The following is a 25,118-nucleotide window of genomic DNA, read 5'->3' on the forward strand; positions in this document are numbered from 1 at the left end:
TGAGTGATGTGGAGCTGGCCACGCCCACCCCAGTCCCCCAAGGTCAAACACAACCCTGATGCGGCCCTCAATGAAATTGAGTTTGACACCCTTGATCTAGAATATATAGAACAAACAAGTCATGTTCAAACACATATTTTGCTCAAACAGCACTTGAGAGAATTTAGGGAACTACAGATATGTTTACTATAATATGCCAGAAACAAAACTGGAATAGTCACAAGTTCTTCCACATATAGATTACATCATGTATTTGCATTGTTAAGTTAATGTGTGACACATTTAGTTTCCATATATAAACAAAGCACAAAAGGATGTTTTTCTGCAAAGCTAAAAAGATTAGTTGCATGCTATATTTGCAAATAAAAACTCCACTGGGAAATAACCTAGCGAAAACGTCACTATGGCCCCAAGTAGTTTTATCAACAGTTATTCCTTAAGGCTCAGAGAGTTATTAATGCCTTTTATTTTCTAGTTTTGTGTTGCGGCTACAAACTGGGATTATTAGGCGTAACGTTTAAAATGTGGCTGTTTGACCTCTTCAGTATCCTTCCGTCTTGCTGGTGAATAAGGCAAGGGACAATTCCACTTGTTTAGGCCACAGGAAAACTACTGTTCACTAGGCAAGTGACAATGGAGTTTATGCTTCACTTTTTTATGTTTACACTCTGGGGAAGGAGACTAGAATAATCTGAACATATCACAAGGGTATGCCATAAATTCAGATGTATATTGTATGGCATTTACTGATTCCTGCAGATAAAAGTATTCTCTCTTCATATTTCTTATGGGTATTAAATGTGTGACATTAAATTTAGCATACATTACATACATAAAATGGATATAATATATTAAGGTACAGGTAGTCCTCGACTTACAACACTTCATTTAGTGAGCATCCAAAGTTATAATGGCACTGAAAAAAGTGGCTTAAGATCCTTATCTCACACTTAGAACCATTGTAACATTTCCATATGTGGTTAACATGTGTGCTTAAACATGTGGAAATTGCTTTAAGAAGCTTCTGAAGTGGCCATGAGAACTTTAGAAATAATCTCCCTGCTTTAACAATTTGAAAAAGGTACATTCTGACATTCTTTTGAATGCCCAAGGAGCTGCTGATAATAGAGGATTATTGAGTCTATCAATTATTCTCTTTCTCATCTTTCCTATTACATACTCCTATCGGTACCTTAAGACTATGACTTTGTTGGTTGTATCTTATGATTTATGATTGTATCTTATGATGTATGAGTCATCACTTTGTTGCTTGTATGTACATTGAGAGCTTATGCACTGGAGACAAATGCTTTGTGTCAAATCACACTTGGCCAATAAAGAATATTCCATTTCATTCCATTCTGTTCTATGACTGTTTGAACATTCAGGCCAGATTATTATCCCTTGAACTGTCTGGGAGGTTTGAAGCCTGGAGTTCTCCAGATATATCACCATCAAACATACAAATATAAGAGATTACATACAAAAAAATATAAGACTTTATTGAAGCGCTTTGCGTCAGTGGTTCTTAAACTTTTAATTCCTAAATTACCCCTTATTACAGAAGCTTCTTTCTTGGATCCCACCAAGAGAGAAACAAGGAGAACATTGATAAGGTTGCATACTGGCAATCCGTGTAGTTCACAGAGCAGAGTTGTAACATGCTAATTGCAATAGTGCACATTATTGTTTCTGCTGCTGTATTTTCTACCTGCTTTAATCATCACCATGAAGTCCCCAATTTCCTCTCAAGCTTATCTCCCTCAGAGAGATTGCTTCAGTCCTCAAATCACAGTTTGAGCAGTGGTTCTCAAACTGGTCCGTGGATCCCAGGGGGAGCCATGATGTTGCCACAGGGGATTCGCGAAGGCTTGAAGAAAGGTTATGATTTAAATCTTGAGGGGTCCATGGCCCTAAATGGGGAACTCTGGCAGTGGTGGGATTCAATTTTTTTACCGGTTCTGTGGGTGTGGCTTGTTGGGCATGGCATGGCTTCTTGTGTGTGGCTTGTTGGGCATGGCAGGGGAAGGATGCTGTAAAATCTCCATTCCCACTGCACTCCAGGGACAGGTTACTGCAAATTTCCCATTTGCTCCCAATTGGCTGGGACTCGGGAGGCAGAATAGATGGGGGTGGGGCCAGTCAGAGGTGGTATCTACCGGTTCTCTGAACTACTCAAAGTTTCTGCTACCGGTTCTCCAGAACTGGTCAGAACCTGCTGAATACCACCTCTGGTCTGTGGTAAAGGGAAGGTTGATAACCACTGTTCTACAGGCTGAATTGTGTTACTTTTACTTAAGCAAGTAAAATACCTCCATATTCTGTTGCCTTCTTTCTGCTTAAATCCCAAAACAAGAATAGAACAAGGCTGCCTTTGGCTTGTCTTCCCCTTAACATTTCACCAAAAGTGAGTTTCACACTCCCAAAACAATTAATATATACAGTTGATGCTGATGAAGCAGCTATCTCTTCTACTGCACAAATTCCTGAGCCAGGAGATTCTTCAAACCTTAGCAACCTATTGAGATAAGGAAAAGCAACTCCAAAATTATGATTGCATTTCCCCCCTCATTTTTCTCCAAAGGGAGTCCTGTGCCATAAATCTGTTGGCAAATGAATAAAAATTTAATGGAGCAAGGCAGATCTTCAAAATAACTTTCCATTCCTCTAGTTCATGGAGGGAACAAATTAGGACAGCCATTGAAAAGCTGACAGAAACTCATAGATTGTACCCAAGAAGGCTATTAGGGACTATTAAGATCTTCAAATGTGAAATAATTTCCGAGATGCTACAGAGGTCCCAGTGTGCATCTTCAAAAACCTAAATTCAATGGCAACCACCCAATCCTGTAAGAGCTTTATTTAAGTCCCATGCTGTGTCTCTACACATCTGCCCAACTGGAATCCGGGTTAGTCTGCCTTGCAGTTTGTGCTTGTATTTGCTAATTCAATAAATTGGCACAAATTGTTTTATAAGAAATTTTGCTTGCTCTACTACACTGTAATAATTTGATTTCAACCTGGAAGGTCCAACTACAGGATAGAAGTCGATTTCACTTTCCAAAGCAAAATGGTTCTTGACTTGGAACTTGTTAGGGCAAAGCTGATTTTTTTTAAAAAAAAAGTGATCTAGATATAGATCTCCCCAAAATATCAGGGAGCCTTTATTAAACTCTGTGAATTGGGAATTAACTGAAAGCTGCTTATGCTAACGAATTTCCTATTTGATATTATGTATTTAAGCCACTGCAGAACTTTCTTCCTAGTTCATTTTAATGCTCTACATCAGTGATGCTAGAAGGAAAATGCAACAATATCCTCTTCTTAGAGCTATGTGAAATTGAAGTCTCTAATCTATGAACCTTTGTATGTCCTCTCTATGGGATTCTCACTTTGCAACCTGTCTCCTATTTAATGGCCCTTCCAGAACAGAAGAGCTTTGCATTCACCTTCAGTACCTTTCCACTGAGACTTTTGAGGTAAATAATAATCCTGTCTTTAGAGGAAAAATATTTGTTATTATATACTTTCTAATCTTCAGTAAAGTTTGGTTTTTTTATGAGATAGATCTGTCTCCCCAAGGCAGGCCTACCTCTTTTAGCCGCACATTTCTACATTATGTAGCCACATTATGCAGCATTGGAGAAATAGGTTCACTATTATTATTTTGTGAAGTGTTAATACCACTTTATATTGTCTTGGTAAGGCCACACTTGGAATACTGCATCCAGTTTTAGTAAAAAAAAGATGTTGAGACTCTAGAAAGAGTGCAGAGAAGAGCAACAAAGATGATTAGGGGACTGGAGGCTAAAACATATGAAGAACGGTTGCAGGAACTGGGTATGTTTAGTTTAATGAAATAAGGACTAGAGGGTGACATAATAGCAGTGTTCAGATATCTCAGAGGTTGCCACAAAGAAGAGGAAGTCAAACTATGCTCCAAAAAACCTGAGGGCAGAACAAGAAGCAACGGGTGGAAACTAATCAAGGAGAGAAGCAACTTAGAACTGTGGGGAAATTTCCTGACAGTTAGAACAATTAATCAGTAGAACAACTTGCCTCCAGAAGTTGTGAATGCTCTAACACTGGAAGTTTTTAAGAAGATGGTGGATTACCATTTATCTGAAGTGGTGTAGGGTTTCCTGCCTAAGCAGGGGGTTGGACTAGAAGACCTCCAAGGTCCCTTCCAACTCTGTTATTCTATTCTATTCTATTCTATTTTTTCCTTTTTCAATCAATAACAAGGCAATAAGGTTGCAAGGTCCCTTTCCCCCTCACATACTGGAGTTAGAAAAGAAATTACTGGGTGAAGTACTGTATAGAAGATGCTAGCAGAAATATGTATAGAAGATGCTGCTATTGTTAAGCATAAGCCAGAGCCAAGATGGCGGTTTGTGGGAGAAAAGACTTCAGATTTCCACTTTTTCAGATCTTCAGTAAAAGAAAAAGAGAGACACTTCTAGTCCTCATTAGGCTGTTGACAGAATAACAGAACAGAATAGAATAACAGAGTTGGAAGGGACCTTCAAGGTCTTTTAATCCAACTCCCTGCTCAGAAAACCCAGTGCTCAGGAAACCTGCTATCCCACAGCTCAGGAAACCCTATACCATTTCAGACAAATGGTTGTCCAATCTCTTCTTAAAGACTTCCAGTGTTGGAGCATTCACAACTTCTGGAGGCAAGTTGTTCCACTGATTAGTTGTTCTAATTGCAGGAAATTTCTTCTTAGTTCTAGGTTGCTTGATTAGTTTCCATCCATTGCTTCTTGTCCTGTCTTTGGGTGCTTTGGAGAATAGGTTGACTCTCTCTTCTTTGTGGCAATTCCTGAGATGTCAAATGAATGTGTGCTAAATTTTAAAAAAATGAACAATGGCTATTGGAGACATACTTTGAGATCATTGTGTCCTATAGGAGGAGGAGCCCTGATGCAGGATAACTCTGCACATAGCCAGGAGTTCGATCCTGACCGGCTCAAGCTTTCTATCCTTCCAAAGTTTTTAAAATGCAGACCCAGATTGTTATGGGAAATATGCTCACATCTGTAAACTGCTCATATTGTGCTGTAAAGCCCTATGGAGCGATACAGAATAGCTGCTGCCATTGAGAGAATAAGGATGGGTGTCTCAAAATTTGTTTGTATATGACGGAAGAATCAGTGGGTTGAGAGGAAAAGAAAATCTGAGGCTTCCGGTTCCGGCTGCGGTTCGCGTCGGGCAGGCTCTGCTCGCCCCATGCACTCCTGGTGGGCTCCCCTTTGATCGGGGGAGCCCTGGAGGGGCTCCTGCCGAGGGGGCAGCATAGCGGGGGATCTCCTGTGTCGGCGGCGGCCGGGGGGGCCTCCGCATCGCCCTAGGCACCAGGAGGCAAGAGGGGAGGCGCCGTGGCGTCTTCGCGTTGAGGCAGCCGGATGAAACCTAAGATTCGAAGGACGCAGTTGCTGTGTGGTGAGATGGAGATTCCCCCCCCCCCCGTTCCCTTTGATGACTGAATGAAAATAAACAGACTGTCAGCTATTTGGAAAGATCTTCAATTCGTGGCTGGGAAGTGTGATTGGAGGGAGGGGGATTTCTCCCCCCCCCTTGGACAAGCGGCTTGAAACTTTTGCTCCCTGTCCCCGGAAGAGGAGAGGGGGAGCCTTGGAATGGAATCACCCTCGTAGGAAAAAGCAGATTTCCTTTACTGCAATTGTGAAATGAGGTGATGATCTGTTTTATTTTGAAAACTTTAAAAACTTTTGCCTTTGGACCCCGGAGCTGGCAGGGCAAGATGGCACGCTTCCGTTGTCTTTATGTATTTTGAAATTTGACTCCACCTACAGAAGTTGCTGGCATTTTGTCTTTGTCTCCGTGGCACTCAGAGAAGTCTCTTGTTACATCTTAACCTGGACTTGGAACAAAGGACTTTACTGCTTTATTACCTAGGTCCCTATTTGTCTGGGCTCCCTGCCTCGTGATCTCTCTCGGCTACCCACCTCCCCAGTTGCTTCTTCTCTGTATTGACATTTTCATCTCTGAGCTTTGAATACCACAATGCCACCCAAAAGACCACCACTGGGGAAGCCGGGATTTGCGGGCTCCGCCGCAACATCCTCAACGTCCAGCCCCAATGGACAACAGACACTAACCTCTTTGTTCCAGCCCAAGCCCTCTGAGGTGGACTTCCAACAGATGTTTGAACAACTCTTAAAGGGGCAGGAGGAATTAAAAAATCAATTGAAAGAAATGAATGAACAGATCAGAGAGAATAAAGACAATGTGACCCAAAACTCACAGAGACTGGAACTTTTGGAGGAGGGGACGGCTGAGATGAGAAGAGAGGTGAAGGGAGTGCAGAAAGGAAACCAAGAATTGGAGAACCACCAGATAAAAACGGAATTTGAACGAATGTCCTTCTTTCTTAGGTTCCAAAATGTAATTGAGGCTGATGATGAAAATTTGAGGGATATTATGGCAAATTTATTGGCTGAATTTATTGGAAAAGACAGACAACAGATGGGGTGGGACATGGACCTGGTTTATAGAGTAAATTCAACATATGCTAGAACACACAACGTTCCAAGGGAGGTACACATCAAATTTCTTCTAAAGACCACAAGAGACGAGATTCTGGGTGCACAAAGGGGGCAAACATTAAAATATAAGGAAAGAGAAATAGCCATTTTGAAACAGATCCCAATGAAAGTTAGAGATGAAAGAAAAAAAATATTCACTCTTAGCGAATAAATTATACCAGAAGGGGGTGTGGTTTCGATGGCTGTTGCCAGAAGATATGCTAATATTCTGGGAGGACACGAGAGTTAGAATCAACACGACCACTGAGGCTGAGGCCTTTATGGAAAAAAATTTAGTCCTCCTAGATAAACCTAATGACACTACACCGGACATACAGGACACGGGAGGTGCCGGAGCCCTGCCGGGGTGGGGGGTGGGGGAGAAGAGGCAACATTGAAAAAACTCAGATCACAAAAATGAACTTGAAAATCTGTGTGATATAAAATGATTGAAACTATCTTAAGATAAAAGTTTATTGCTGACAAAATAGTACCAAGTAATAACAAACCTATGTATTAGTAAATGAAAGTTATGAGAATGGGGGGGGGAGGGCCATTTCCTGCATAATGTAGCTGTTAAAATTTGTACTTCATCCATTACCCTTTTCCTTGAATATTTTGTTTTAAAAACCAATAAAATTTTGTTTTAAAAGAAAAAAGAGAGGAAAAGAAAATCTGAGAAAGTTGTGGTTGGAAAAGATTTTTTAATCTTCATAGCAGTGATGATATGGAATAAATGGCAATGTATGAAGCACCATGTGGATGTGGTAAACGTAAAGATGGTAGCAAAGATTGAAAGGCTTGGAGACACATAGTGAAAACTGTTAGCATTCTGTAATATAACACTTTCCTTACTTCCTTGTTCTGATTTCGAGCTATTTCTCCCCCCCCACGCATGCTCTGAATAATATGACTTACCCCAAAAAAGAACAGTGTAATGGTCTGTATGTATGTATTTATCAGTCCACTAGATTTATATTTGCCACGGCCACAATGTACTGCAGCACTGTTTCTTTCAGCACAAAAGGAAGTTCTACTTAACTATATTAATTGATAGCCATACCCTCTTAAGCCACTTACACTACTAGCTATAAATTTATCTGTATAAATTAGCTTTCGCGGACCTCTCAGATTCAATCAATATTTTAAAATGGTAAAAAAGGAGTCAGAATTGGCCAGATTCTCGCTGCAGAGAAGACTCTCTCCTTGGGCAGGGTGATCCAAAAACTCTTGTGGCCAGAACAAAACCTAACTCTGACTAAATCTATTTTATAATTAAATAAAATGCAATATAGTAAATATAAATACTCTTACTAATTCAATCCACATTTTTTTTAAAAAAATAATGTGGCGACTTCCTGAAGAAGATGCAGAACTTTTCATAAACTTGAAATTCTGTGGTTTTCTCCGTTAGGTAGTCCCAACCAGTTTTGTAATCCAACTTTATGACAGTTCCAGATATTTGAAGCTTTTAGGTTTTTTTTAAAATTCCATCTTTATCAATTCTATAAATAACTCAAGATTATGAAGAAAGGTGAAAAGGCTCAGCCTCCCCCCCCCCTTCCTCTTTTAAAACAGCTGATAAAGCCGAAGCACATAAAAGGCAGATCTGCAAGTCGTCAGAAGACGGGAGGTGACGAAGAGAGAGTTTGAGTGGACGTGGGAAAAAATAAAGGGGGGGACGAGACCGCTGCCGTTGCACAGGCTCGGGGACGGGCTGGGATGTCGTAAGACGGGGAGTAGAGAAAGAGTATCGCTCGCAACATCGAGAGCCCAGGAAGGGACAGAAAGGCGCGAGCAGGGAAAAGTGCCAGCGGGTCAGAGCAGGACAGGGACGGAAGAGGAATAAGTAGCAACAGCGGCACTTTCCATCTCCAGCAACAGTCGCTGCGACAAAGCCACCCCTTTGTCGCATCCGTTCCTATCCACCCCCATTGCTAATGCCAGAAAGACTTGGCTGAAAATGTCTGAGGCGGCAAAAAGTATGATCCCTCCCCCCTCCATCTCCAAAGAAGTTTTGTTGAGTCAGCAAAAGATTGCGGGGTGGGGAGAAAAGGGATGACAATCAGAGCTATCCCCCCCCCCCAAAAAAAAACCAGTCCTTGCTTATGGAACGATCCTACAAGTAATTGGTGTCTGTTTTACAGTGTTTTTTGAACTTGAAGATGGGTGGACCTCTTTAAGAATTCTGGGAATTGGACTTCCGATGGCGCCAGCCCCGAGATTGAGTAACCAGCTGGACTGGAGAAGATGAATTGATTATATTCAAAACAAATACCAGACTAAAAAACTTCAATTAGCTTATGAATGAAGCTAATTTATTCAAAGTTAGTTTGAGAAAGGGGGAGTTAAAGCACAAGAATGGTTGAATGTTAAAATTAGTTAACTTATGTTAGGTATGATTGTTAAATGATTATACCCTGTACTTTGCTCTGGGAGGTGGGGGGGAGGGAGGGATGGAAGAGGGGTAGGGTTGGGGGGAGAGGGAGGGAAGGGAGAAAACAATTGTAAAACTTATTAAAACTCTAATAAAAAAAAAGAATTCTGGGAATTGATGTCTCCCTATCTTCAAGATGCCAAAGTTTGGAAAACACTGGGCATGGCACTGCCAAAACAATTCCAAAGATTTATAAAAGAAGAAAAAAAGATATGTAGGAAGAGCTCTGTAGAATAAGATTTCCCAGATGGATGAGATATGAATAGAGTAATGGATTGAGTAGAAAATGCAGGAGAACAAATAACACATTGAAAACATATAACAGTTTATAGAAAACACCCACGTAACAAGCAAATGTGTTCTATAAAGAAACACTTATTTGGGTATTTAAGTAATAAAACTCAGAGTCAAAAGTATTTCTACATTCTCTTGGGGGAGTACTGCCATTCCCTGAAAGCTTGTATAATAAGTTGTAATTTCTAAGATATGCCAATTCTGGAGTAGGGATCCATTGCTTTCTGTCCCACTGTTGCAGCACAAATAATTTCTCCCTTTTAGTTACTACTGGTCCTACAAGATTCCAGTTTTTTACATTTCCCATTTATTATGAAAATACTCAGAAGGGACACATTTGTATAGGATGCAGAGTGATGCGGTGGCTCAGTAGCTAAGATGCTGGGCATGTCGATCAGAAAGGTTGACAATTTGGCAGTTTGAATCCCTAGCTGTGTAATGGAGTGAGCTCCCGTTACTTGTCCCAGCTTCTGCCAATCTAGCAGTTCAAAAGCACGTAAAAATGCACGTAGAAAAATAGGAACCACCTTTGGAGGGAAGGTAACAGTGTTCCGTGCGACTTCGGGGTTTAGTCATGCCAGCCATTTGACCACAGAGATGGCTTCGGCAGCGCTGGCTCTTCGGCTTTGAAATGGAGATAAGCACTGCCCCCTAGAGTCGGGAATGACTAGCATATATGTGCAAAGGGGACTTTACCTTTACAGAGTTATTTTTAAACAGTGAAACTTGTAAGCAGAGCCTCAGCGTGCTTGATAGTGGCATAGAAATTTAATAATAAATAAAAAACAATGCCAAAAGCTCTTGCATCACCACACACTTTGTACATAATAACCTTTGCCATAATAATGTCTAATATGTCTTGGATTTCAATATCCATAGTCCTCCGTTTAAAAATGTCAGATTTGTGCTTTTAATACGACTGGCACATGGAGCTTGCTTATTCTGATAAAAGTCTGTGGTTCTGGGTGTGGCCTATCAAAAATATCCCATTTATTAGCAAATTCATTTTTGTTCCTTGCTGCTTCTTTCTGGGATCAAGGCAGATGATAAGGAGTTGAGCAACTGCCAAGAAAGGTGTCTGGGATTAGTATCAGTATCAGGCTGCCATCCCCTGACTTAGCTTAACGTATCAATCCAAGCCAACCATTATTGCTTAGTGTTCTGTACTAATGAGCATTTACAGCTTGTTCAGTAACCATGGTGAACATCAGTGTTGGCAGGCTTAATGCATTAGCGCTTTCTTTGGTTGCAGAAACACTGTGGCTCTGCTAGAGACACGATCCTTGTTATATCAGTTGCAGTTCATCACTATTCATTCATGAACTAAGGCATCTTTTGTTTATGCCAAGTTCTTTTTATCACTATGATTGGTGAAGGCATTAATATTAATTACAATGATAGTGCACTAGCACTTAAGCTTATATACTGCCCCATAGTGCTTTACAACACTCTGAGTGGTTTACAATGTCAGTAGCATATTGCCCCCAACAATCAGGATCCTCATTTTACTGATCTTGGAAGGATGAAAGGCTGAGTCAACCATGAGCTGGTCAGGATTGAACTCCTGGTTTTGGGCTGTTAGCATGCATTCGAACCATGCTCTACCCATACTCTTTGAGTGATTTAAAGATATTCTTGAGTGAGCATGTTTATGTGTATATGTATGTACGTGCACATGCAAGCACTCTTCTCTTGCCCTCAAATACAAATTTGGGAATTTTCAAAACTAGTTTGGAGGATTAAGAGAATCTCTGGGACAGACTTGGGGAAAGTGAGAAAACTACTGAACATTACTTTTAAAAAATCTTCATAGATGAAAGATTTCCCCCCAGTTTACAGTATGTAGTATAGCCTTTATTGTCATTGTACAAAATAAATACAACAAAATTGGTTGTATAAAGAATACAGGACTTATTTTTAAAAACCATATACCAATCACATGAAACTAAGGATGCATTCTGAATATATATTACATGCATCTATCATCTTAGGGGGGGTTGTTGTTATTTAGAAATCTTAATATTCAGGTGCTGATTAGTTCTATAGAGAGCTGTTGCTGCAGTAACACGGGGATGAATTCACACAGTCTCCAGTTTGTTAACCATTTCATTAATTTGAGGGCTTTATGCTCTTTCCAGTACAAGATTATTGTTTTTTTAAAATTCATGTACATCAATAAATGTCAAAGGCCTCACCGGGAACACCTCCCCACCCACCCACACCAGCAATTTAGATCCCAATACTACAAGCTTTACAGCTTAGAAGAATGATCCTGGATTTGATGTCACTGATATTTTCCTTTAATTAATTGTATCCAGCCATTCCTTTCATACTTATCATTCTTACTTCAAAGCAAATGGATGAAAGAAACATCCTTTTGAAGCTGTCGATTTGTACAAAAGGGCTGCTTTAATTTCCTTTCAAGGGAGTATGTATCTAAACTATTGTAATAGCATCAAATGATAAAAACTTAAAACTATACGAAATTGAACCCAAATTAATCTATCTGACATTAATGAAGAGAACTCTACTAGCACTTGTGAGGGAAGGCAGAAACCTATTAATTTTTTTTCTAATCAACCTTTTGCATTTTAATATGACTAGGTAGTGGACATAGGGTCAAAAGACAAGTAGGTACTAATGACTGACCAATGTTCTACTTGTTGTTTTTTAAATGAAGTATAAGAAATCATGGGGAAAACTGAGGCATGAGCAAGGAGACAAACCGAAAAATGAATAGAAGACTACGTAATAATAGCTCAAGAGAAATAAATATGTGATGTTGGACTGAAAAAAAATCAGTGTTGCTTGGAATTAAAAAAAAAATAACCACATAGAGAAAACCCTTTTCCCCGTCCCCTAAAGAAAAGAGAAGAAAAATCCTGGCTAACAATGAATTGTGATTTCAGTGACTACAATTTTGTATATGTCACTTATTTGTTTCCATTCTCTTTCATCTTTCCGTACTATTTTGCTACTAGTTCAAATGGCTGTAATAGAGACTAATCATAAGAATACTCTGATTTTAGTACAGTCCTATTGATCCCTGAATTCAGTATTCCCTGTTCCAAAATATGCCAAAAGATGATGCCAAAAAGCCTTCCTTAAAAACATGATCAAAAAGTCAATTTAGTTTACAATTTAATCATTTAATTAGTTTTTCTTTAAGTTTTTTTTAAAATTACAAGTTGGTAAGATACGATAGTCAGTCCTCTATGTCCTGGGCTGGAGTTCATTTTATTTTATACTAAGAAAAAAAAAGATAATGTTTTAATGCTGTTGTAACCTTTGGCAATGGATAATAGAACTACTACTCATTTAGGATAGTTAATTGGCTCGATATTCTTGTCCATAGTGAAATGGATGGTATATACAGTATTAATTGTAAACTAAAATCTGCATCCTTGTTTCCTAAATGTGTTTTTCCTGGGAAAGATAATAGGTTTTTAAATCTCATTCTCAGAGTGCTTCAGAAGGTTTAGTCCCTGTGTCTTTCTGCATCCCCCAAGCTGCTCATTCTTTGTCTATTAAAAAGGCCTTGAAATATAAGTCCCCTAATTAGTAATTTAATTGGAAACTGCAGACAAGTGAGATGATATTACAGTAGAAGACAATTACAGTAGAAGAGAATTACAGTAGATATTACCGAGACAATTCCACCCACTTGGACTACTCTCTGAGTGCTAGAATTCTGCTTTCAGCCAATATAATTTTATTTGGAGGGTAAAAAAAAAAGAATCTAGAAATGTTTTCTCTAATAAATTAAACCAAAATGGTTGAAAATAAATGCAAAAGATATTTTGGGCATCTATAGCTATATCACCTACTATATGTATCTCTTTTATTAGTTGCCACCTTTTTACCTAAAAATAAGTGCTGTGGTTCAGATTTGCAGATGATACCACTCTAATGGCAGAAAGGGAAGAGGAACCAAAGAGCCTCTTGAGGAGGGTGAAAGAGAAGTTGGCTTGAGACACAATATTATAAAACTAAGATCATGGTATCCAATCCTATCAATTCCTGGCAAGTAGAAGAGGAAGAAATGAAAGCTGTGACAGATTTTATTTTCTTGGGCTCCAAGATCTTTGCAGATAGTTACTGCAGCCATGAAGTTAAAAGATGATTTCTCTTTGGAGGAAAGCTATGAGAAACTTAGACAGCATAGTAAAAAGCAGCAACATAACCTTGCCAACAAAGGTTCATACAGCCAAAGCTATGGTTTTCCCAGGAGAGTTGAACCATAAGAAAGGCTGAGCTCGGAACAAGTGTTGCTTTCAAATTGTGGTACTGAATAAGACTCTTGAGAATCCCTTGGATTGCAAGAAGGTCAAATCAATGTATCCTAGAGGAAATCAATCCTAACTGTTCTTTGGAAGCACAGATACTGAAGATGAAGCTCAAATACATTGGCCATCTAATGAGAAGAGAGGACTCACTGGAAAAGACCTAGGTGTTAGGAAAGACTGAAGGCAAAAAGAGAAGGGGGTGGCAGAGGATGATATGGTTAGTGTTATTGATGATGAATTTGGGCAAACTCTGGGACACAGTGATGGACAGGCGATGGGGGGGGGTGTTCTAGTAGTCCTTGGGGTTGTGGAGTGTTGGACATGCCTTAGTGACTAAACAACAACCAGTATTGTAGTGGTTTTCAATGGGGTTGACATTCTCATGGTCAATTTTCCACCCCACAGTACAGCCATGCTATTTTGTTAAATTTAGTTTACTTGTTAACTTGTGTTAAACCATGAAAAATTGCTGTGGACATAAATTGGCTTGCCCTTTAAAAACAAACAATTCTCATGCAAAAAATATATATTCTTCTTTAAAGTGAGAGTAGTTAAGAACAAAACATGCATACCTCTGAGCTAAAGGTTTATAGTCCTAAATTATGTAAGGCTTACAAAACTACTTATCTGGTTTAGCAGTGGAGAATTTATGTGTATTTGTAACCTGTCAGTACAATGTCCAACATGACTCCTAGATTAACAAAGCAATTTAAAGATGTCAGATGTTCTATTGCAAGATGCTTTACATTTTAACCAAAGACTTCACTGAGTAACTTTTCAGGTCTCTTAGATCTATGCATATAATTTGCAACTGTCCTTCATGGCATGAAGCTGGGCTACATATGGAACCATCTTCATCCCATTACATCAGCCCATCACAACTGGTCAGGCAGGGAATGTTGCAGACCCCATCAATTAAAGAATTCTGACTGGTGGAGCCTAGGAAGAGAGCCTTGTCTGCTGTGACTCCCACTTTATGAAATATTCTTTTTCCAGAGGTGAGACAGGCCTCCACTCTTCTGGACTCTCCGTGCCCTAAAAGGGGAGCCCAGGGCAGCAGACAACTGTGGGTCTGTTTAGCCCTAAGAGAGTCCTCCCTTTGCTTTTTAACTAATTTGCTTGATTGATTGAGCAAGCTTCTATGCCAGCGATGGCGAACCTTTTTTGGCTCACGTGCCACAAGTGGGGGGAGAACAGGGGGGTCGTGTGTGGGCGTGCCGCACCCATAATGCAATGCACGACACCCCCCCCAGTGCGCATGCATGCACTATAGCCACTCCCCCCCATTTTTACATGCTTTTTTCGCCCTCCCCAGGCTCCAGAGGCTTTATAGGAGCCTGGGGAGGGTGAAAAGAGCCTCCCCCGCCCTCCCGGGGCCCCTCCGGAGGCTTCAAGGATCGTCCGAAGGCGTCCCTGAAACCTTCGGAATGCTTAAAACGACCCTCCGAACAAACCGAAAGTGACTTCCGGTTTGCTCGGAGGGTCATTTTAAGCGTTCCAAAGGCCTCAGGGAAGCCTCCCGACGGTCCCTGAAGATTCCGGAGGGCCTCCGGGGGGGCGGGGGAGGCTCTTTTCACCCTCCCCTGGCTCCTATAAAGTCTCTGGAGCCTGGGGAGGGTGAAAAATGGCTTTTAAAAATGGTGAACTCAGCTGGCCAGCGCACGCATGCGTGCTGGCCAGCTGACAGGGCAGCGCCTCGCGTGCCCTGACAAATGGCTCCGCGTGCCACCTGTGGCACATGTGCCATAGGTTCGCCATCACTGTTCTATGCTGCCCCTCTTGCCCAAGGTAATGCTAGGTGGCTTAATTTTAATCTCTTGCCACCTCCTAATTTTTTAAATTTTTACAAATACTTTTTATATTTGATTTTATTGTACACTGGCCAGTGACCTGAGACCTTCTTTAAAGGAGACTGGTGGTACAGAAATGTGAAAAATAAAATAAAAATAATAAAAAATAAATTAAAATAAAATGCATCAGTTATTTACCTAGATGAAGCCTAAAATAGAGTCAACACATCCAAAATGTTCTGTGAGTTGCATAGCAAGACTTGGTTTGAGCTTCTGCCTTCTACCTTGAAGTGATTTGCATGTCATTTACATTTATACCAATAGAAGAGAATATTTGTAGTTCAGGGTTGAACTGTGGGTCCTTGGTGCCCTCTGAGCTTGGATATTTTCTTGCAAATGTTTTATTACCAAACTATGTAACATCATCTGTGCTAGAAGGGAATGGGATATGCTCTTACTGTCATATGCTAGTGGCTTAGTATATAAGCCATTGAATATGTTACATTACTTTTATTAATATATTAATATGCAATATGATGTTTGGTAATGCAATGTCTGTAAGAAAACTTCCAAGCTCAGAGAACACTTAGGACACTACAATTATGCTCATTTGAAGAACTGGGAAACTGTCAACATTACAGCTTTTGATATCTCATTTCATCATCTTATATGAAACTCAGTACCATTTTTCAGAGGCATTTTCTAGATTCTTAAATTTAGACCTGTTGGGGTGATCTGCAGTCATATGCATCATACTTTATAAACTCAACGTTAACTTTCTTAGCTGGCTAAACCACTGCTTCCACATGTATAAAACTAAAGACTATTGTTGCATACCAATAAGAAAAATCTAATAATGTTAAGGGGAAAATACAAGAGAACACTTCTAAGGAGGTTTGCGATAATTAGCTTTCGCTAGCATTGATCACAAATTGATCACTTTACTTTGTGATCTATTTGGCAATTTGGAGATTAGCCCATTTCCTAGGAAATTAAATGCTAAATTAATAACTTAGATTTTAGTTTAGTTTTGGAACAGCTTGCCTCCAGTTGTGAATGCCCCAACACTGGAAGTCTTTAAGAAGATGTTGGATAGCTATTTGTCTGAAACGGTATAGGGTTTCCTGCCTAGGCAGGGGGTTGGATTAGAAGACCTCCAAGGTCCCTTCCAACTCTACTATTGTATTGTATTGTATAGTTATCATATATTGCATGAATAAAGAAGAATTCTTCAGTGACAATCCCTCCACCCTCAAAATCAGCATTAGATCAATGCAAACAGTATGCAGATCAGGTAGGGCCATCTATAGGCTTTTGCTACAGCAAAATTCTATAAAAATGATGTTTTGGTGCTCATGATTTATATATTGATTATATTATGATTGAATGCATTCATTAAATAAAACATATCAAATTGATGTATCCTGAATCTTTCTCAACTACCTTATATGAAAGCCTTTTAGACATAGTCTGTATTTTTATTTATTATAATATTTATTATATATACTTTATTCATTAAACATGAAACTCAGCCAACTGAACATTCAAAAATGCATTACAAATGCCAGTGACTGGTGCTAATGGTTGATACAGTTTGCTGTAAGCGTCCTAGGTATCAACCAAGGACCTTCTTAAAATATAAGATGTTCCGAGTAGCACAGTTTTTATTTTTATTTATTAATTATTGTTATTATTGTTATTATTGTTATTATTGTTATTATTGTTATTATTGTTATTGTTATTGTTATTATTATTATTATTATTATACAATTGTATCACAGCGGCCAGTTGTTTCGCCGGATTTGGCATTGATTACTAGTCGGGCTCCACCCAGGGACCTAGGACGTTGTAACGTATTTTTGTAATATACGCGTGGAGTATTGTTGTTGTTGTTGTTGTTGTTGTTGTTGTTATTATTATTATTATTATTATTATTATTATTATTATTATTATTATTGTTATTATTATTATTATTATTATTATTATTGCCAGAAGATAAATCTCCAATATATTTCCTGACAGTTAGAACAATTTATAAGTGGAACAACTTGCCTCCACAAGTTGTGAATGCTCCAACACTGGGAGTTTTTAAGAAGATGCTGGATAACCATTTGTCTGAAGTGGTGTAAGGTTTCTAGCTTAGGCAGGGGGTTGGATTAGAAGACCTCCAAGGTCCCTTCCAACTCTGTTATTGTAGTCTATATGTATTTTCATTCATATCATACTATTTTTTAGTCCATTGTTAGCTAATTTCAATAAAATGTGTAGAAATAAAGGCAAAGTGGAATAACTGCAATAATATGTTGATGGTTATGGACCCCAAATTCTGATTACAGCATTCAAGTAATGATTAGTCATTTTGATAACCACTGTTCCAAGCTATATAATTTTGGTTATAATCTTTCATTTAGATCAGGGGTGGTTGCTGCCAGTTTTACTACCGGTTCGCAATCCGCGCATGTGCACTTTTCAATGTAAATTGTTCTTCGCACATGCGCAGAACAATTTACAGTGAACTGTGCACATGCAGTCACTAAAATCCAAAATGGCGGTGGCCCAGTGGCAGCGAGGGAACTGGTTCCGGGGCATGGCAGGCCTGGGTCACTGCCGGTTCTGTGACCCAGGCCTCAATTCCACTACCAGTTCACCCAAACCGGGCCGAACTGGGAGCAATCCATCTCTGATTTAGACTGCAAGAGATATGTATTTGTATAGGCCGTTTAAAACCTTATTCTACAACAGGGGTGTCAAACTGGCAGCCCACAGGCTGGATGCATCACATGCAAGCCATGCCCACCCCAGCTCGGCAAAGGGGAAAAATGTTGCGATACATCACGTGATGGCAACGTGATATGGCAAGTTTGCCACCCATGTACTAGAACCTCTTAATCAGGCTTTCCCTGTAAAGATTCCATGCCAAGATAGGTTGCTTAAAAGTCCTCTTAATAAATGTAAATGCCTACCACAAGCTAGGATACTTTCTTGAAGGTTCTTTCTCCTTTATGTCTGCTTTAATGCCATTCAGATGCTTAAAAATGAGCCATTGCTCTCCATAGGAAACAGGCAATTTCTTTTGGATACAGCTTTCTAAAAGGTTACAGCACTTTTAAAGTTGAACTGTTCTGTTAATACCACCTTTAATTAAAGAACAGAAAGTACATATTGTTCAGCATCTTAATAGGGGTATCTCTTACTCTAAAGAGAAATAAATGGAATCCAGACTTCATCAGAAAAGATTGCAAGGGGAAATCCAGTTTCATATCTTTAAGTAAGCAGTTTGATTCTTTTCAGGCTGCAAATATGTTTTAATCTGCTATGCTTCCATTCTTTCCATTTTTGGCAAGATTAATTCTGGCAAACGGGGGCTAGTGAATACATTTCCCTGCTAATGTAAACATTTGTTAGAGCTGTCCTATATATACATATTCCAGCAACAACATAATATTTAGTAGGCATTTTTCAGCCCCTGTGTATTAAGTTGAGCCAAAGTCATTTAACTGAGTTAGAATACCACCAATGTAGAAAGTCTACTCTAGAAGAGTCATGGATAAAGCAATTATTTGTTTAAACAAATTTTATTTATAAGATGTTGCAAATTAAGTGTTCTGTATACTTTTTTTTACAGAAATTCCCATTCCTCTAATTGTGATTACACAAATTAATCCATATTAAAGCAAAATTAAAAAGCAAAACTATTCTTTCAAACCTTTTTTTTTCCAGTTAAATTTTAATCTGCAGCTAATAACTTAGAAACAGTGGATAAGAAAGTGTCTGTCTTAAATAAAATAAAAAATCCTTAGGAGATAAATCAGTATACTTGAATTGTTGAGGATCAAGCAAATAAATCAATACTTTTGTAGGAAGTTATCACCCAGCCCTCTCCTAGAAAAATGAAATATCCTAGGAAATATTGAGAAGGCAGAATATTTCTCTGGATGTGAAAAGGAAGAAACATATTATAAAGACAGAATAGCTCCCTGTAGTTTCCTACCCATCCCCCTTTGTCAATAAGCGCACAGTCACTCACGCGCTGGTGATGTCTCGCCTGGACTACTGTAATGCTCTCTACATGGGGCTCCCCTTGAGGTGCACCCGGAGACTGCAGTTGGTCCAGAATGCAGCCGCGCGGGTAATTATGGGGAGATCGAGGTTCTCCCATATAACACCTATCCTGCGCGAGCTGCACTGGCTTCCTGTGGCCTACCGGGTGCGCTTCAAGGTGCTGGTTACCACCTTCAAAGCGCTCCATGGCACAGGGCCTAGTTACCTGCGGGATCGCGTCCTGCCCAATACATCCCTGCGACCCGTCCACTCACACAGAGAGGGACTACTCCGGGTGCCGTCCTCCAGAGAGTGCCAGAGGGCAGCGCCCAGGAGTAGGGCCTTCTCTGTAGTGGGCCCCACCCTTTGGAATGACCTCCCCCCAGACATCAGGACAACAACCGACCTTCGCTCCTTCCGTATGAAGCTGAAAACCTACCTGTTTCGACTAGCTGACCTGGCATAATTCTACAACCTCTCCAGCTCAGGGCATTTTTAATTGGTAATTTTAGTTTTTAAGGGTTAATTTCACTGGGGTTTTAACTTTTTTAGGTATTGTAACTTATTTATTTATTCTTACCTCCTCTGTACGCTATATAATACTTTTGTACGTCGCCCCGAGTCCCTGTGGGGAGAGGGGGCGACTAATAAGTTCAAGTAATAAATAAATAAAATAAATAAATAAGCCATTAAAGCCTGACCTAGTTCACTTTACATAATAAAGAGTTCTCCCCTTCAGCTCCAGAGTGATGGGATTAAGGCATGATAATATTGGCCTTTTACCCAACTCCCCACATGGCATCTGAGAACTCAACCAAACCTGGATTCAAAATGCAGTCTAGAGAGTTGCCCCTGCATGGCTCCATGGGAGTCTGACAACCAATCAGAATACAAGATCAAGATCAAAGGCCAGAGAGGGCATAAAACCAGGGACTCAGCTTCTCTTCTCTTCCCTTCTCTTCTTCTCCACCAACATTGAAGCATGTGATCACCTTTTCTGTTCAGGACTCAAACCATGTGGTCCTGTCCACCATTAAAACCATCTTTCCAAGCAGCCTCCATGTCTCCAGTGTCTTTTTTCCCCACTTGGAGCCGAACCCAGAAGGACATTTCTTTCAACACTTTGAAAGTTTTTCTATAGATTCCATGACAAAATAGTTGTATTACCTCTCTAAGAAGGCAAGACAGCAAATGAAGGAAGCTGTTAATTTATTATAACTTTTCATAAACGAGATAATAGTGTTGCTGAAATTCTCGAGAAACTTAGCAAATCTGCAAAAGTGAATTCTTATGATAATATTATTATCTTCAATTATGCCAGGATAATAAATACACCATGTGGAGCATTTTCTATAGAATTGAAAATACATGCTGTGATGTTTCTGGAAGGATAATTTTGATTAGTCATCTTTCAATGTTTGCTTCACACATGCTCATCAGCTGCTATTGCCTTCAAAATCAGTTTAATGAGAAAGTTAGTAAAAAAAAAATCATGGAATATGAAAACCAAATTTGATCACATTTAATTTGCCATCTGTTTCTGTGAAACCATCTGTTCAGTGTAATCTTAAAATAAGATCATATTTGTGCTTTGCATTGGTCCTAGAAGTTATGATTCTGCTCCCACGTTCATTTCCCCCCCTCAGTGCTCAGAGACTACCTGGAGAAATCCCTGCAGTTTAGTTCAAGGTAAATAAGAGTATTTTAAAGAGTATTCCACATGAAGCTTTCTAAGAAGTCAGACAAATCTAGTGCCAACCCCCCCCACCACCACCATCCAAATATAGGAAAAATATTGCAGCCCTACTTTGTAATAATTGGACTCAATGGCAATAGTAACAGGTAGTCGTCATTCAATGACCACAATTAAATATAGAACTATAAGGTAGAGGTGTCAAACTCACATTGTTAAGGCGGAATCATATGACGTATCGGGACTTTCTCCCCCCTTCGCTAAATCAGGTGTGGGTGTGGCCAGTGCTTGACGCATCCAGCCCTTGGGCTGGAAATTTGTCAGCCCTGCAATTAGGCAATCACTAGGTTAATGCATTGTGTTAGATCGGGTAATGGATAGGCACACACAGGCTAACGGTAACAACAGCTCTTTATTAAATACAACAAGTAAGAACAATCCAGCGAAGGTTGAGTCTGACAGCAGCCCTTTTATAGGGAGCTGTCAGACCTTTCGACCAATGAGATTAAACCTCTGTTCCCGCCGGAACAGAGGACCTTGTGGAAACCACTATAACTGAAGCTAGTATCTAACACATGGGATTAAACCAGTGGTGGGTTCCTGCCGGATCGCACCGGATCGCGCGCTCCCTTTCGGCGCTGAACCCGGAAGTACGTTCTGACCCCGCCCCTGGCAACGGGACGATGCTTGCCTGCGCTCCACCAGCTCGGCTGGGACCGGAGACGTTTCTCTGCTCAGCAATGTCTTCAGTGGAGCGGTGGCAGCCTGGCAGGCTGAGCCTGCGTCCCTTTCAGGCGCTCCGCTGAGGAAACATCTCTGGTCCCAGCCGAGCTGGTGGAGCGCAGGCAAGCGTCGTCCCATCGCCAGGGGCGGGGCCAGAACGTACTTCCGGGTTCAGCGCCGAAAGGGAGCGCGCGATCTGGTGCGATCCGGCAGGAACCCACCACTGGATTAAACCTTCCAGTCTATGAGTAAATATAAATTAGATTACATGTGAAAGTTAGGCCCCAATTCAAAGTTCACTGTTAAGTACAGTATATGTTAATATGTATTCCATGTGTTATTCTGTATTCCCTGTATTGCTGACCTTTACTTGATAAGGAAATTCAAGACATATGATAGACTTTAAAAGTCAAAGTGAATATCCCACAAACTTCACCTGTATTCTCTAACCTAACAAAAAAAAAATATCAGAGTTTTTGTGATTAAATAACCTTTCGTCCGAGGCAGAATTTCCGCTCAACTTTCTCCAAACCACCATATGAATAGAAGATTATATCTGTTACCAGCATTATAAACTAAGTGTAATATCTTTCACTAATACAAGCTATTTTCACATTCCGAAATAATTACGCCACTAAGGTTTTTCAATTGTCCTTCACTTGGTATTTCATTACTTAAAGTTCGGAGAATCGGTAAATGCCACCTCTGTCTGGCCCCGCCCCCATCTATTCTCTGTCTCCCGAGTCCCAGCTGATCAGGAAGAAATGGGGATTTTGCAGTAACCTTCCCCTGGAGTGGGGAGGGAATGGAGATTTTACAGTATCCTTCCCTGCCATGCCCACCAAGCCACGCCCACAGAACCGGTAGTAAAAAAAATTCAATTTCACCACTGCCAGGAATCCTCATACTATTTTCGGCAAATGGCTGGCACTCACAACTTCAGTAGTAGGCCTGGTCTATTTTTTAATAGCTATCACAATTGGGACATTCATCTTTAGTTTAAGTTTGGATCTCTCACTCTAAAGCTTTCCCCCATTAATTCTTTTTTTAAAAAAATCTGTAGTGCAAGAGAGAATAAATCTACTTCTTTGTTAAATCCTTTCATGTATGCGGAGACTTGTTTTGTGTATGCTCTCTTGCTTTTCTTTAGCCTTCTTAAATCCAAGATTGTCAGTGTGGCTGAAAGATCTGTTTATGCATTAAAAAATCTATTGCAAAAAGGAGGGCGGGAGCTATTTGTAAATATTTGTGATTACAATTTTATACATTTAAAAAACCCATTAGAGAGAGAGATTTATTTTGAAGTGGTTTGAACCATGCATATTTGTGTTTGTATGTTTCTTAGTGTCTTCTGTTTTTGTAATAGATTAGAATGTTGCTTCATTTTCAAATCCCCAAATTGCCAAAATGTGCAAAACTCTTGAAAGAATTAGAACGTTTCAAAAATTAAAATGTGGGAGACAAATAGATTTATTCATCCATAAGGATGGATAATAACACAGTTCTTGGCTTTGAATCCATTTGAATTTAGTGCTCTGGGTCACATTTTTAAAATATATATATTAATAGAATAGAAGAATAGAATAGAATAGAATAGAATAGAATAGAATAGAATAGAATTCTTTATTGGCCAACTGTGATTGGCACACAAGGAATTTGACTTTGGTGCATATGTTCTCAGTGTACAAAAGATACATTTGTCAAGTATTATAAGGTACAACACTTAATGATAGTCATTGGGTACAAATAAGCAATCAAATCATATTAGGAAACAATCAATATAGATCGTAAAGATACAAGCAACAAAGTTGTAATCATACAGTCATAAGTGGGAGGAGATGGGTGATAGGAACGATGAGAAGATTAATAATAGTGCGAACTTAGTAAATAGGTTGACAGTGTTGCGGGAATTATTTGTTTAGCAGAGTGATGGCATTCAAGAAAAAACTGTTCTTGTCTCTAGTTCTGTGCAGTGCTCTATAGCATCGTTTTGAGGGTAGGAGTTGAAACAGTTTATGTCCAGGATGTGAGGGGTCGGTAAATATTTTCACAGACCTCTTTTTGACTTGTGCAGTATGCAGGTCTTTGATGGAAGGCAGGTTGGTAGTAATTGTTTTTTCTGCAGTTCTAATTATCTTCTGAAGTCTGGCGCTCTCTTGTTGGGTTGCAGAACCAAACCAGGCAGTTACAGAGGTACAGATGACAGACTCAGTCATTTCTCTGTAGAATATGTATGTATGTATTATGTATGTATGTATGTATGTATGTATGTATGTATGTATGTATGTATGTGTATATATGCATATATAGATAGATAGATAGATAGATAGATAGATAGATAGATAGATAGATAGATAGATATAGATATAGATATAGATATAGATATTATACATGTGATATTCAGATAAGAGCAAAACAAGTGTAAAACTTTTGCTTGTGGAGAAGATAATAATTGAATCTTTTTAAGCAATGCTTAGTCATAAGGTGACTTAATTCAGGCAAAGCACCTCAATATACCACCATCTAGTGGCAGCACAAAGTTGTTACATCCAAGTCATCAAAAGTGTATATTACACAGAAAGTCCTCTCTAAGTGATCAACAGAAGGTAAAGATAGATAATACCTGAACATTGTGCCAGGTCTGCCCATTAAACACATTTGATTTCTGTTTGTCTCACTGACTCTTCTATTGATGAGGTTTTGGCAACTTGGGGTGACCATTGCATTCTACCAGCAGGAAAATCTGAGCTGCCTGTGGGAATATTTGTATGCATAAGTACATAGGTGCAAAGCAGTGACGTGCAGTCAGGGGAGGCAGGGGAGGCAGAGGCTCACCGCTCTCATGATGAAAAGAAAAAAAAATGTAAAAGGGAAAAGGCGAGTGCTGAGGTGAGGCTTTAAAAAGCCTCTAAAAAAGGGAGGACTGTGACAACTTTGATCTTTGCAAGTGTGCAAACAAAATACCCCAGGATCATGGTGGCGGGGACAGCAACTCCTTCAGCTGCGCTGCGGAGAAGAGCCACGCTGTGCAGCAGGCTCCTCAGTGCTAGCCTCAGATCAGCGCGAGCCGCGGTCCCATTCTCCTCCTTCCTGAGCCAACATGAAGGGGAACGCGGCTTGCGCTGATCTGAGGCTAGCTCTGAGGAGCCTCCTGCACATGCGGTCCCATTCCCCTCCTTCCTGAGCCAACACGAAGGGGACCGCGGCTTGCGCTGATCTGAGGCTAGCACTGAGAAGCCTCCTGCACAGCGTGGCTCTTCTCCGCAGCGCAACGGAAGGAGTTGCTGTCCCCGCCACCGTGAT

This window comes from Natrix helvetica (genome assembly GCF_964273705.1).
Source record: "Natrix helvetica genome assembly, chromosome: 3".
Classification (NCBI taxonomy): Eukaryota; Metazoa; Chordata; class Lepidosauria; order Squamata; family Natricidae; genus Natrix; species Natrix helvetica.